The sequence below is a fragment of the Pseudorasbora parva genome, chromosome 4 (assembly GCF_024679245.1).
Source record: "Pseudorasbora parva isolate DD20220531a chromosome 4, ASM2467924v1, whole genome shotgun sequence".
Lineage (NCBI taxonomy): Eukaryota > Metazoa > Chordata > Actinopteri > Cypriniformes > Gobionidae > Pseudorasbora > Pseudorasbora parva.
This window is the reverse complement of record NC_090175.1, coordinates 26,163,671-26,179,681: the sequence shown is the minus strand read 5'-3', so window position 1 is coordinate 26,179,681 and position 16,011 is coordinate 26,163,671. Positions and strand designations below refer to the sequence as shown.

Sequence of the window (16,011 nt, the reverse complement as noted above, 5' to 3'; positions counted from 1 at the left end):
TAGTGCCTTTATGGGTCTTGTGAGTGGGTCAGTGGAAATGTACTGAATGCCAATGGAGGCCTTTCTGAAGCCTTTCTCAGCCATCAGCTTTCAACAAAAATATCTTAATTTGTGTTCTGAAGATGAACGAAGGTGTTACAGGTGTCCAACGACTTGAGGGTGAGTAATTAAAGGGGGGGTGAAACACTCAGTTTCAGTCAATCTCATGTCAATCTTTAGTACCTATAGAGTAGTATTGCATCCTTCATATCTCCGAAAAGTCTTTAGTTTTATCATATTTATAAAAGAAATATAGGCTGTACCGAGTCTTTCCGGAAAAAACCGAGCGCCTGGAGGCGTATCGTGTGGGCGGAGCTAAAGAATGACAAGCGCGCAAAGCGGTGACGTCATCAAGCGTGGAGAAACCCATCTATCTCAGCTAATACAGATAATGATCCACAATCAAATCTGAGGGAGAAATAAATTGAACAGGAGAAACGGCAACAGCAGGACGTCCGTCTCTGTGGTATGTAAGTTACTGTATTTAATGGCCTCTCCACATTTCTGTGTGTTTACTCGCAGAGTATGAGGACATGATTCGGTTTATGGACTATTGTATGCGACTAGACCTTAGAAGTAGCAAGCAAAACGGTTTTGCACGTCAGAATACTGTAACGTTATACAGAGAACAACAATGGAGTAACCGTTAGCGCATTTGAATGACGAAGCACGCGATCGTGTCGTTTACTGATGTTTACTCATGCGACGGTAGCCAATAGCAGAGACATTTGAAGCAGTTTAAGTTAACTCACCGTCGAAGCTTTATCGCTGGGACCGCTCCGTCAGAAACACACTTCTTTGGTATGATTTGGTAAAGTCCTGTGACAGCAGTGGCGTGTAAATCCATTTTGAGACGCAACTGAAACGATGTTGTCAAGCTTCCCGTCATTTCTGCGTTCAAATCGGTTCAAATGCAGCGCTGCCTTCCCGGAATGCTGTGCTGAAGAGTTGAAGTCGCTCGACGTCACCCATAGGAATAAAGTGGAGCGCGGCGTCGTTCACGGACGACAGGATCTGCAGCTGAGAGACTGTTTACAGCGTGCTCTAGTCACGCGCGCGCGCACCCTACCGGGAGAAGAGCCCGTACGGCCCATACAAGGACCTTCCGCTCTTATTAACGTCAAATAGACCCATACTCGAAAAAAACTCTCCGGAACTTGTGAGAAACCGGAAGGAGTATTTTTGACACAGAAATACTCCATCAAACGTCCAACATTAGTTTTTGAAACTTTGTCTATGTTTAGGATGGGAATCCAAGTCTTTAACAGTGTAAAAAGCTCAGTATGCATGAAACAGCATTTCACCCCCCCCTTTAATGAAATAATTTTCATTTTTGGGTGAACTAACCCTTTAAGCGACACATAGGCCCTGTCCCAAATGGCACCCCTCACGGTCTTCCTCTGAGTCCACACTTTCACGACGTAATGCCGGTTTGACTGCCGGGAAGAAGTCCGCTGCATAACCCGCACCAGTGCTCTGCAAAAGTGCACATTGAGGGAGCTTATTGACTCGCAAAGCTCGCGAGCACCCTTCTGAGACCTAAAATTACAAATGGGACATTTGTATAAAATGGGACTTAACCGACACACTCACGCAACTGCCATTGTAAGTCCAAAAGACCGAAAGTGCACATGAAGTGTCCCATTTGGGACAGGGCCATAGTTGTCAACAAAACTCAACTGTACGCATGCTGGAAGAAGATCATAATTTTTCAGAGAAATAGTAAATGTGAATGCATGTATGAACAAGTTCTCGAATTCAACCCAAATGTTCTTTGGTGAAGTGGATGATTACGTTACTGTTTATCATCCGTCCATCATCGCACCGAACAGCTCTGGTTCGAGCATAGTTACTCCACAACGGATCAAGTCTAGACCGAGCTTCCCGACCTCAAATGTCATGTGCGGGGCTAAGTTCGGCTGGCATCCAGGCTACATAAATGGGTCTTTATACATAAAAATAGCTTCCTTTATATTTTTGGAGATTATATTTCTGCATCAAAAAGTTTGAAAACCATCAAACTTCTGTGTGGAAATCTGTGTGGAAAAGTGGTGTGTGAACAGCCTTCAAAAATGTTTAGGCTACTTTGTGTTCTGCCAAACAAAAAAATCTTACAGGATGACACAAGGGTGAGTAAATAATAAGAACATTTTCTTTTTCAGGTCAAGAACATATAGTTTCAACTTTCAAAAGGCAGTTTTCTAGCAAACAAAAACGATTTATCCAAGCGGGAATGTTTGCATTCAACCTGGAGGCAAAGCTGAACCTACAAAATTTCCTGACGTAAACAGTTGATTCTCCACAGGTTAAATGAAATGACTTGACATCTGCTTAAAACAAAGCCTACAGAAACTGGTGTTCCACAGGAGGAATTTTAGCTTTGCCTTTTATGGGATCAGATGAATGTGTTTTTTATTTCCAAGATAAGCTATAATGACGAATCTCTGCTCCAGGGAAAGACTGACAGAATGAGAGGAAAGTGACAATCCATGCGAGAGCATTATCACAAAGGCTTCCCATCCCTCCTCCCTCAGTAGCCCACCTGTTCGTGTTGCTTTGTATCCTTCACTCTCTCATTTTTGTGTCTCGCTCTTTCAAGCAAGCCTTGTTACAGACACTCTTCCTGTTCAGATCCCAATCTCTGTCCCTGCCTTATTAGAAATCCAATTCCCTGCCTTTCTGACCTCCCATCCTCTACATTTCCTCTTTCAACATTTGCTGCAAAACTTTTGATGTGAGCAAAGCATCCAGACCAATAATGGTTTCGTTTGCTTCTATTAAGACAATCTTCCCTCCATCTCACTCTTGGGTAAATATGCACATAAATTAGAATGCATTACCTCCATGTGCTCAAGACCTTCCAGAGTTTATTTTTTATAATATGCACCGCTAGCTGTCATGAAGTATGAACCCTATCATTTATTGAGTGTGCTGATATTTGGTGGGATCTGTTCTGCTTGTTGAAGGTCTGACTATCTGAGCCTCACCAGTTACATAACAGCCAGATTGCAGAAGGGTTCCAGGCTGAAAATGAATCATAGCCTATTGAACCACCCTGGAGGACCTCTGATAGCATCCTCCACAGGACCTAATGATCACTACAACATATATAGGGCCTGTCTTATACCCTGGGATATGTATTCTGAAAACTCTAATAAAGTAATTTACATTGATCTTTTGTATGTGTTTATTTGATAGTCGAAAATAAAGTAGAAGGAAAACGATACTTAGGAATCTGGACGCGTGTCCTGTACAGACGTTAAACGGGACTCAGTCGATGTAATTGCTGAGTAATTCGTAACTCGATAATAAAAACGTGCCTCCCTCCCATTAAGCACCTGTCAGGCGCACCACGGCGCGCGGCTCCCACGCACTATATGATGAATAGCACGCGCTCTCATCAGGAGCACTGAGCAGTCACACACAGCTCCGACATTCCGCCACTCACACTCACACTCACTCAGTTCCGTCACTTGTGGGGAATTCTTATCCAGGGAAATCGTGCTGAATCGAAGACATCCTCTTTGGAATCACTAGACGTAAGTACCTAAGTTAAATTACCAAATGAGGTTGGCCACTTGTTTTTGGCCAAGTATGTTTGTGTCTTGGGGTGTGTAGACTATGGAAACATATTGTTTTGAAGTGTATGGAAATATAATGTGCGTGTGTGTGTGTGTGTGTGTGTGTGTGTGTGTGTGTGTGTGTGTGTGTGTGTGTGTGTGTGTGTGTGTGTGTGTGTGTGCGTAGCCTATGTATACATGTATAGCCTATATTCTTATAGGCTACGCGATTTTTCAGGCTTTAGACTGAGCACAACCACATTGACAAATATTTCAAAAGGATTTACAGGATTTACAGTTCAATTAACCCCCTTTCTTCTCCTTTTTAACACACCTAGAAAATCTTATTAAGTAAATGAATTCATGCGAATTACATGCTCAAACCAAAGCACAGTATGAGCATAATGGTCCATAATGGTTTTGGTTTAAGAGAGAACCCATAATTATAATGAATTAGCTTCTATCTTCTTTAAATTCTTTATGTAGCTTTTATATATTCAGTTAAGTTCTTGTAGCTGTTGTACATCAAATCAATTCTAGTCCCATTTAAATGAGGTTATTGGTATAACATATCATTACAAATGTCCCAATGGACTCGCTTTACAAATTTTCTTCTTATTTGTGTTCATTCAGATATATATTTAACTATTTTGAGTATGTTGTCATAAAATGTATGATCATATGGCTATAGACTTTTTATATTTACTTATTAACTAGCATTATGTGCGAAAATGTGTGTGTGATGAATGCTTAGCCCAAAATAATATATATGAAACATATTTATAAATTACATATTTATGTATTGTATAATACATTATTGTTTTGTGATAATATATTATTTTAAATATATACAAATAAATGTTTCCCTGTTTAAAAAAATCAGCTCAAGGATAAGTTTGGCTAACTTTTATTAATACACGTTTATTTAGAGAACCCACACTGTATAATATATATATATATATATATATATATATATATATATATATATATATATATATATATATATATATATATATATATATATATATATATATATATATATATATATATTATGAATGAATCATTAACACACAATATATAATGCTTATGTATCATTAGTTAATATTCACATCAAATAGTTAGACTTATGAGATAATGTGCTTGTTAATGTTTACTAATAAACATTACATAGTGATTAATAGATCATTATTTAACTTTCAATTTATATGAGCATGCACTTCTTGAACACTTGAACAGATGTTATACTATGAATACAATCTTATTTGTTAATGCATTTGAATGCTGACATGTCTTTAAACTAAAATGTATATATTACCTTATGCATATTTTTACATTTACAAATGTTTTGAGTATAAGCACTTCATGGTTTACACATTATTCATTAACTCATAACCACAGTAAAGGTCACACATTTGGTCTTTTTTGTTGTGGTGTGTATGCAGAATCATGTTTTTGCAGTACCCAATCTAAAGTTGAAACTATTTATTGTATGTAAATGTTTATAAATTTTTACTATTAACCATTTACCTTTATGGGCATTGGACTTTTAGCTACTGTGACGTTAATGTCTGTCTAAAGGGTGGTTATTTAAGTTTAGCTAAATGCTTGCTAAACAACTATTAAAATAATTGTAATTTGGGTGCATAACAAAGAGATAGTATACTATATCTGCCACAGTCGCTCTATATCAACACACAAAGATAAAGATTCCAAAAGTCTTTAATTCAACACACAGACCATACAAACACAGGGTTCAGCTTAACACAGACGAGACTGAACAAATTGTACCTAAATCACAAAAATGTATGCTGCCTTCATGTCTTATCAGAAGTTAGTTAATTCCCACTTCTGAAGTCGTGATTATAGAAATGTTCATGTGCAATTTTTGCCTATAGGAAACTCATATTTACGATAATAACAGAGAGCACCTGAAGGCAACATAAAATCACCACAGGCAATTGAGGTGATAAATGACGGCACAGCTGACTGTGATGACAAATCATATTAGTTATCATGACAACAAAGAAGTAGCAGTAAAACTAAAGAAAGGAAAACAGGAAGAATGCAAACTAAAAGTCTATGAAATCGAAATTAGAGACACGCATAACAGAATACTATACCCTTAGATATATCCTTAAATATGGGAATCATACATAAAATCAAAATAAATTTAATTTCCCTTCACTGTTCATTAAAACAATGAAGAAGGTTTAAAAGATCAAATTGTAATGCATTTAGCTGATGAGAGCTGAGAGCTGATGGGACCACACAACACTGATGGCTTTGGAGACCAAGGTAGAGGACTAAGACAAAGCTGGTGCGACTGAGGATCAAGGCGAAGCCCATTGCAGCCGAAGGGGTGGAGGAACAAAGTTTAGCTAAAGGCCTGTAAAGATGATGTCTGGCCAAGTTGGAGTGGAGTTAACAAGGCAATGGTCTCTGATGGAGCGAGGGAGGGAGGAACCAAGTTGAAGCCGACAGGTTGACAGGCCAAAGTGGAGTCATGGGCACAGAAGCTGAATAAGTATGAGGAGGTAGGAGAGGAAAGCAACGACAACAATAAAGCTTGATGTGTTCGAAATCAGCCCTAAACCCTCATTCACACCCCATGGCTCCACTAATATAGTCCACTTGAAGGAATGAATGAAAACGAGCGAGTGAATTCAGACACTGCTCTACCTCCACTCCCCAGTCGTTACCACTCCTCAGTGTCCAGCTCCATTGACACGGATATTACCGGCTCACACACCTGGTCAGACTCACATTGGAGCTCAGGTCCTGGCCTGTACATCGTGGCAGGCGTGAACTTGGTGAGAGGTGAGATCTGGGCGATGCGTGCGAGGCGGGGCTGGACAATGGTGATGTTATCTTCCGCTTCGCCCCATGATAAAAGAAGATCCATCCGCTGACAATGTGACGTTGATGTACTTTTGATGTACGTTGATGGCCAGCCCACACCTGAAGCCCTCCATGAAAGTGTTGTCGTCACACCCTCGCTTAGAGGCAGTTGTTAACAAATTCCTCCACATATTCCCTGAGAACGCAGCCATCTTGAAAAATAATAATCCATTTTATGTTTGTGCCAGTTTTTCATATAGCAAAATTGGATTGGATCACCCTGATCCAGATACACATTTTTTTTGTCAGATTATAGAGCCCCATAAAGTGACGATGGAAAAATATATGAGTTGGGGACATGCTTTTGCGTTCTCTCAGAAAAGTTCACCTCAGAAACTTTGCATTCGCTCACAAAGATCTTTTAACTGGTTAAACAGTGATAAAAGCACTTTAAATTAAATACGATATCTAGTCTATACTTCTAATTGCTCTAATTTACTTTTAATGTCTACTTTTACTTTAACAGTTCAATTAATTCAGAAAAAAGGGTATATTACATGATTCAAATGTATTTTGACCAGTTTAAAAGATTTATTAAATGTTTGTTCCTAAAATCCACCCTTCTGCTGGGAACATTATAATCCTGGTATCACCATCTTATAAAAGTTTTTGAATAACACAAACTGATGATTTGATCCACATCAAAACCATTGGATTTTGTGATCTAGTGTGATTTCAGAAGCCTTTTCCTTTTCTTTTTCTTTTGAACAACCCATTTTCAAGATTTGAACCAAACCGAAAACCAAGATCCGATCAGATTACTTTTGAACATCTGGCCCTAGGGGAATGCTTGCAGATCAGGCGGTGAAAAATACTCCTCCAGAAAACAACACAAAGAGACAGATCATCAACATGTTTTAAATAAAAACAACAGGGCTGACACTGTTTTGGTAGTCCCCATGAAGTTATCCCAGAGCGGCACTGCAACTGTGTGATGCAAAAAACAACTCTGGGGCAGAATACATGATAAATTACAATCTTGATCAGAGCTTCTTAAAAAAAAAAAACTGCAAAGAGTTGCATATGCTCTCTACAAAGAGAATACAAATTATGTTTCATAATCTCTCAGATGTTTGTTTTTAGGTTTTAAAGAGATTTAAAAAATAAAAACCTACAGTATTCTGTGCATATTGATAGACTGAGTGCCATCCTTATCCATGCCAGTCCTGCCCCATTGACTTTGATCTATAGTCAGATGTTGTCTCATATTTATTCACAGGGCCAGCCAGGTAAAGCAACTTGATCTGACATATCTTAAAATATACAGATATTCACAAGGCCGATCAAATGGGGCAATAAGGTGTATCATTTTGACCAGTACAGGAGTCAATGTATTGATTTCTTCACACTGCTTAAACAATAACTCTTTTGCTTGCTTCATGAGGATATCCATCGCCACCAGACACTGTATTGGCACGACATGATTGACATTTAGTTCTCATTAGTTCTCTGAATGCACACCCTATGGAGATTAAATTACTGGATGAAGAATAGGGTTTTGATAGTGTGACTGTGTGCATGTAGTGGAGTATGAAATATCCCGTGAGCCAAGTAAACAGTGAAATTAAAAGAAAATGAAATTTCTTCTAAGGAGCTAAATTAGTTGCCCACATTTCCTATGGGGTGCTTTTGGTGAGCAAATAAATGAGTTTTAATAATGGGGATTTGTTTTTTGTATTTATTGAATCTGTTATGAGAGGATATCTTCGAATTTTGCATTAAACATTTGGAGACTTGTAATTAAATATCTAATTGCTTTGGTCCATCTATTTTATTCTTTTTCTTCATCTTAATGAAATAAATTATATAATGAAATGTTTTTTCATCTGTTAAAAATCGTTGGCTTGGGCTGTTTTGAGAATGTGCTTTGAAGCCAGGATATGTAGATAAGCTTTGACATTGAGGCAAAAAAAAAAAAAAAAACTGCTATGTATCATAAACATCTGAATACCTAATGAATGGTTATCTCTGGATTGCATGACAAATCCATTGATCATAAGTTAATGCAATCAGAACTTCACAACATCAACAGATCTTTTCACCTCATTCAATTGGACGTTGCTGAGAACTGTCAGCTACACAAATTGAGGCAATTATATCTGCTTTGTTTCTGAAGGTGAAGGACAAGCGTGTGTTTGATGCACTTCCAACTCATTTCAGAAGAGTGCGGCGTTATTGATTGAGGCCAAGTGGTCAGACAGCCCGTAATGATCTTGTGATTGTGCCCATAAAGATTTTAGTGCCCAGAAGCATTCCATCTGTTGACTTCCATCTGATCCGAGTTGAGACGACACCTGTAGGCGGCCCAGGTGGCCCTACGTGTGCAAACATCCACACCATGGCTTCATTTAGAGACAGTCCGACTGCACTGGGCTAGTCCTGTATAGTCTTGTACTGATTCTAGACCTGTATTCTTGGTTCTTTATGCCCAAGACACAAATTTGGATAGGAGTAGTAGAGCCTTGAACAGTATTAAAGGGAATGTCATGAGCAGGCTGCCTCGAGCCTAAAGTGCCGTCACCAGTCCAACACCCAGAAGGCTTTTTGGCACAACCACCGCTGAAAGTTTGAGTAGGACGGATCTTCAGTCATTCTGCAGCTGGCAATGTGTTCTGATATCTCTCTGTGACAGCCTGTTGTTGTTTGCTCTCTGAAGCAGAGATTGCGAGAAATCGCTTAACCTCTTGAGACGTGTTGCATAAGATTTATTTAGTCTACTCCAAGGCACAATTCCTTAGTCTGGTTAAAATCCTACATTTCCTGAGTGAAATTCCATCATCCAAATGCCTTGAGATAAATGCAACTTAATGTGTAAAACTTTCTCCTAGGAGAAATGGAATTCTGTACAGATACTTACATTTTTGCGAAGGTTACTTTTCTGAAAAAGAGCGCTCCCGATTGTTTCTATCACTGTTCGTGTGAATCACGGCACGGTTCGGCGCACACACACAAAATACGAGCAGTTCAATAGGGAATGCGCATCTCTTAAAGGGGCCGACACTATATTCCTACTCGATGAATATAAACCTGGAGGAGTCCAGGTATGCTGTGGTACTGGTGCGCTCACATGTCCACATGGCAGCTTTCACACTACCAATTTTTCATACGAACTGTGCCCTGCTCTGAATTAAACTGCCAGTGTAAAAACTCCCTTTATTTATATTCTTAAACTGAGAGAAATCACTGCTTATTCTGCATTTTTAAGCTTAGGCTTATATGAACAAGATCATTGAAAAACATCTGTGACCTTTGATACATGTCTAATCTTCATGCTCTGAGTATGATTTCACTAATAATAAACATACATTTGTATAAAGCATGCATGTTTGTCCATACCCATGTTGATTAAAGTATTAAAAACTTAATTTAGAATTAATTTAAGATACATTTACAACTGATAAAAATGTGTGATTAAATTGTGATTAATCGCGAGTTAACTCGTGACAATATGCGATTAATCGCGGTTAGATATTTTAATCGATTGACACCTCTTAGTGGTGAGTAATGTTGTGTTCATGTCATGTTGTAATTATTGAAAATTCATGAGTTCACATATACATGAAATCCGAGGCTATAGTAAATTATGCTTATTTGGGTTTATGTAGCTCAGAATTAGAAGTAAGTGCAGGACAGCAACCGGGAAACAATATGAGATTAACCCTCCAAAAAAGTGAAGGGCACAAGACGGTATTCGCAAAACCAAGCTTGACCTTGACTGGGAGGGCTGTCGCAGCATCCAACAGGAGCTTGAAATGCTTGCAGCATCGGATGGGTAAGCCCCACCAGCAGTTAAATTGTTAGCTCTCATTTAGAAGAGCTTGATTTGGAATCAAGCAGAGTTGGGTAGCGACAATCTACTAAATCTAAGTACTTTATATTTAAGTATATTTACTCAGGTTAAAGTAAAAGTAACAATCATAATAGTTACTTAAATAAGAGTAAGAAAGTATTCGATAAAAAAAACTACTCAAGTACTTAGTTACTTGTTACTTTCGATCTGATTGATAAAAAGCAAAAACCTTGAATTTCAGACTCTGAGAGCTTTCACTCACCTGTGTGTGTGTGTGTGTGTGTGTGTGTGTGTGTGTGTGTGTGTGTGTGTGTGTGTGTGTGTGTGTGTGTGGGCATGTTTTTTGTGAAATATGAGGACACAAATGTGTATAATGACATAGGTACGACACAGGTATTACAAGGAGAGGGAGAAAAATGCGGACATTCCCCATGTCCCCACTTTTGAAAATGCGTATAAATCATACAAGAGTTTTTTTTTAGAAAGTAAAAATGCAGAATGTTTCCTGTGAAGGGTAGGTTTAGGGGTAGGGGCAGTGTAAGGGGATAGAAAATACGGTTTGTATGGTATAAAAACCATTACGCCTATGGAGAGTCCCCACATTTCACAAAAACAAACTTTGCTGGGCTAACCAGAGCTCTTTTTAAAACATAGGCCTACTTTGTTCTTATATTTTTATAATTATATGCATTCTTTAGGTAGGAATAAAATATTATCCCGTTTTTATTTGTATGTATTTTCTACACTTCAGACAGGTGTCTGTCCGGATTTGTGTATAAATGCAAAATGTCACACTAGGCTATTCAATTTGTTTCGTTTTGTGGAGAAAAAAATGTAAATGCGCAGACGTGAACGTTTTGTTCATGGACGTGTGTTGTTTGGAGGATTCAAACGATTTGTCATTGTTCGCACAAGAGCGCATATGAGGAAAACACTCGGACAGTGTGTAAAATAGTAATACAATAAGGATAAAGTGCCAATTGCATATGGCATACGGCCCAGGCTCCTCTGGTCCCTCATGGACAGCAGCCATCCCTCCAAAACCCAGGTGGCTGGCAGTCCAGGCCCAGTCCACCGCCTTGAGCGTCCAAACTGCAGTTTTCTCACAGAGGCGAGGGCTCCATGATGGGGCATTCCTCCTTCCTACAATGTAACCTACAATGTAAAAGTTTGTTTTTATGGGAATAAGGAGGCAGGAACCGGCTTTAATTTCTAAATTGAATTCTGAAATAAACAAACAACAAAACGAAAGTAAAAGCAGTAGCCTGTCACGGACGACTGCCGCACACACTAACCAAAGCATAACATAAATAGTCTAGGCCTGGTCCTCTCTCGTAATTCACTGTCATCCCTCCTCCTTTTACGTTTCTGAAGCTCCTCTGTGTAGAGACTGATGCAGCACTCATTATCAATCACGTCGCCAGCCTCACCCCTTTCTCACTGCACTAGTCCTCGTCATGCTTGCCATAGTGTTTGAATTTGCTGTTTGGAAAGACCTTTTTAATTCATTACATTTATATAGCCCTTTTCTAGGCACTCAAAACGCTTTACATGGAAGGGGGAATCTCCTCATCCACCACCAATGTGCAGCACCCACCTGGATGATGCGACGGCAGCCATATTGCGCCAGAACGCTCACCACACACCAGCTGATTGGTGGAGAGGAGACCGAGTGATGAAGCCAATCAGAATAGGGGGATGATTAGGAGGCCATGATGGACAGAGGCTAGGGGGCAAATTTGGCCAGGATGCCAGGGTTACACTCTTTACCCCTACTCTTTATCGAAGGACATCCTGGGATTTTTAACGACCACAGAGATTTGGGACCTCGGTTTAACGTCTCATCCGAAAGACATTGCTCTTTGACAGTTCAGTATCCTCCATCACTATACTGGGGCGTTAGGACCCACACAGACCACAGGGTGAGCGCCCCCTGCTGGCCTCATTAACACCTCTACCAGCAGCTACCTGGTTTTCCCAGTTGGTCTCCCATCCAATTACTGACCAGGCTCAGCCCTGCTTAGCTTCAGTGGGAAACCAGTCTTGGGCTACAGGGTGATATGGCTGCTGGTGATATGGCTGCTGCTTTTTGAGCGGCTGTGGTTGCTGCATCTAAAGCCGGGTGCACACTGTGCGATTTTGGCCACGATTTGGCCATCTGAGACAAATTTAGCAATACTAAAAGATTCCTCTGATCCTAGGCTAAAATCTGCCATCTTTGGTCATTAGTTTGACATGTTCACCGGCAGCAGATTAATGAGCGCTGCGATCAAATTTTACCTCAGACAAAATTCTGGCAGTGTCAGAAGATTTGGCACACAATCCTGCAGTGTGACTTTTCCTACGACGACAGTCAAATATCTCCATTTTTCAAGACAAACTATGACCAAAACGAGAGCTAGAGATTTCTTTGTAGCCTCCATTTCAGTCAAGTGTGTAATGCAGCTCACTGTCACCGAACACGTCATTCATTGATGATATAAAACTCCGGACAAGTTTTCTTGCGCACGTCCGTTTTTAGCGCGCCTTCACTATCGTGCAGTCTGACATTAATGCCAACTGAGATCTTACAGTGTGACATGGCTTACATCGGGGATCATGTTCTTACAGTCTGACAAGGGACATTGCCAATGTATTTTACTTTAAATGTATTGGTCATACATTTAAAGTGGGCGTGGTTAATGCAGAGAAACACAGATGATTGGCACCTGCTTTTCTCTTGAAGTATGGAATGTACTGGCAAGAACGAACTTTGTTCTTGTTCTTGCCACCTCGAGAAAACAAACACATTTCTTTGTTCTTGCAAAGTATGTTCCAAGCTTAAGGGAGACATACAAAATGTGCAGGGCTGGGGTGCCTCCAGGACAAGTTTGAAAACCAGGCAGTGGTTGATAAAGCACTGCAGATAAAGCAGCACTAGGTAACTTTTCAACCTTCATAATATATTTTCAAGACTCTTGTGATGATACATCAACTTACAATAGGTTGAATGACCCGTCTGCCATAGCCTGACGGGGTCTGTATCATTTTTAATCTTACTTTAAAAGTACTTTTAAACTAAACACAAAGAACTACAAAATTTGACTGCTTTACGGCATATACGTCCTTTCCACCACCACCCAAACTACCTTAAATTCGGACGTGCGAGCCCAACTATCGCTTGTTTGCCGGATGTTATAGTCATGTCTTGTTTATTTGTCTTGCCTCAAGCTAAATTGATATTTCAAATTTGCAGATTCATCTATGGTATTGATATTATAATATTGACGATATATGGTTATTACCTACCACTCAAACATTATAGTATCATAGATTCTGTAAAACTGTAACCAACGCTGGCTTGTAAACGTGAGCATCGGGATCCTTTGGCATTTGAAAAAAATAAAACCCATGGAATTATATTTATGATATGCTGAAACATATGCCACTTTACCTGGGATGAAGACATTTCACACGCGACGCAAGCATACACCTGAATGTGAACTCCTCCTGCAGTGTTCAGGGCTATCAAGGTTGTCATGTCAACAAATGCACGCAGGCATCCCCTGATGTAGGATGACAGAGTTGACAGTAGTAGAAGACAATACTGTTTCCCAACAGTAGGGGGACCCCAAGAGCAAAACCTACCTGGTGCTGCTTTAAAGCTACACTGTGTGATATTTTCCCCTATCTAGCAGTGAAAGGGTATATGACCATCCAGTGAATAAAAGTTTCTGTTCCTCTCAATTCTGATTTCGTTTTAACTCCTACGGTGGCCGATTTAGTCCAAGATTAACATGGCAATCCCCCTCTTCACATTCGACACGGTGCCATCGAGTGTTAAAACGCAAAAGATGAACCTTGAATTTACGGGTATGTCCCTCTTTGGCTAATACTTTCAAGATGGAGGGGCAACATGGTGACCAGCATTCGAATCCCTCACCCGTATGTATTTTTAATGGCATATTATAAACTTACGAGAATACTTTATTACTCGAAAGAAGTAAATATACATTAATGAGCACATATATTTTTGAAAGAACTAAGTGTTTTTAGCTAAGAATAAACTAAAAAAGTTACAGAGTGTAGCTTTAAAGATACATATTAGTACCTTTTCAGGTTTTATACGTTTTTTACCTAATGGGTCCTGCACACTGTGCGATTTTTCAAAATCCTTTGCGAATGTCCCTTGTCAGACTGTACGAACATGATCCCCGTGTCACACTGTAAGATCTCAGTTGGCATTAATGTCAGACTGCACGATAGTGAAGGCGCGCTAAAAACGGACGCGCGCAAGAAATCTCACCCGGAGTTTTATATCATCAATGAATGACGCGTTCAGTGACAGTGAGCTGCATTACACGCGGGACTGAAATGCTGGCTACAAATACATTTCTAGCTCTCGTTTTGGTCATAGTTTGTCTTGAAAAACGGAGATATTTGACTGTCGTCGTAGGAGAAGTCACACTGCAGGATTCTGTGCCAAATCTTCTGACACTGCCAGAATTTCGTCTGAGGTAAAATTTGATCGCAGAGCTCATTAATCGGCGGCCGGTGAACATGTCAAACTAACGACCAAAGACGTCAGATTTAAGCCTAGGATCAGAGGAATCTTTTAGGATTTCCTAAATTTGTCTCAGACGGCCAAATCGTGGCCAAAATCGCACAGTATGCACCCGGCTTTAGGGCAGGGCTATTCAAATCTTACCCTGGAGGGCCAATGCAGTGCAGAGTTTAGCTCCAACCTTAATCAAGCACACCTGAACATGCTAATCAATGTCTCCAGGAGCATTAGAAAATCACAGGTCGGTGTGTTTGATCAGGGTTGGAGCTAAACTCTGCAGTGCATTGGCCCTCCAGGGTAAGATTTGAATAGCCCTGCCTTAGGGTACCGCCTTAGGGTTCTGTCAGTGACAGAAATATACCTTTTTTCTGACAGTATGAATAATTAGAGTCATCGACAAAGAATGGAACGGATGGAGATTAATGGAACGTGATCATGGAACGTCTGTACTGCAGGTAATTTTTGACAGAATGGTATAGTTGAATGAATGAGAGCAAATTGAAAATGTAAATGAAATGAATTAAGTGACCTTTTGTTTTAGCTTGATCTCTAAAATCTGTAGATCCGAAATTGTAGGGTGAATATTAGTGTTGAAGTTAGTGGTAATGGTTAAAGCTACACTGTGTAACTTTTTTAGTTTATTCTTAGCTAAAAACACTTAGTTCTTTCAAAAATATATGTGCTCATTAATGTATATTTACTTCTTTCAAGTAATAAAGTATTCTCGTAAGTTTATAATATGCCATTGAAAATACATACGGGTGAGGGGTTCGAATGCCGGTTGCCATGTTGCCCCTCCATCTTGAAAGTACATTAGCCAAAGAGGGACATACCTGTAAATTCAAGCTTCGCCTTTCGCGTTTTAACCCTCGATGGCACTCATGGATGAGGTCGAACTGGAATCCATGTTAATCTTGGACTAAATCGGCCACCGTAGGAGTTAAAACGTAATCGGAACAGATACTAATATTCACTGGATGGTCATATACCTTTACACTGCTAGATGGGGGAAAATCTCACATAATGTAGCTTTAATTCAGAGCAGCAAAATTTTCCAAATGGAGACCTGAATTTTTTTTACACTGTAAGAGATGAATGACGTAAAGCATAAAAGAGTAAAATCGGGAAATATCAGGTTGTGAGAGAGGTAAACTGCTTTGAAATATGTAGTATGTTTGGAT

The 16,011-nt window shown here is 39.7% G+C and overlaps 1 protein-coding gene across 1 annotated transcript in view; it reads left to right on the top strand.

Annotated features, from left to right (window-relative positions):
- The first annotated feature begins 3,428 nt into the window (after nt 1-3,428).
- The window catches only part of htr1fb (5-hydroxytryptamine (serotonin) receptor 1Fb), a 28,907-nt gene continuing 16,324 nt past the window's right edge, over nt 3,429-16,011 (top strand). Inside the window, exon 1 of the mRNA XM_067442707.1 lies at nt 3,429-3,578. The gene's annotated coding sequence lies outside the window, so the exon portion shown is untranslated. The remainder of the gene's footprint in view (nt 3,579-16,011) is intronic.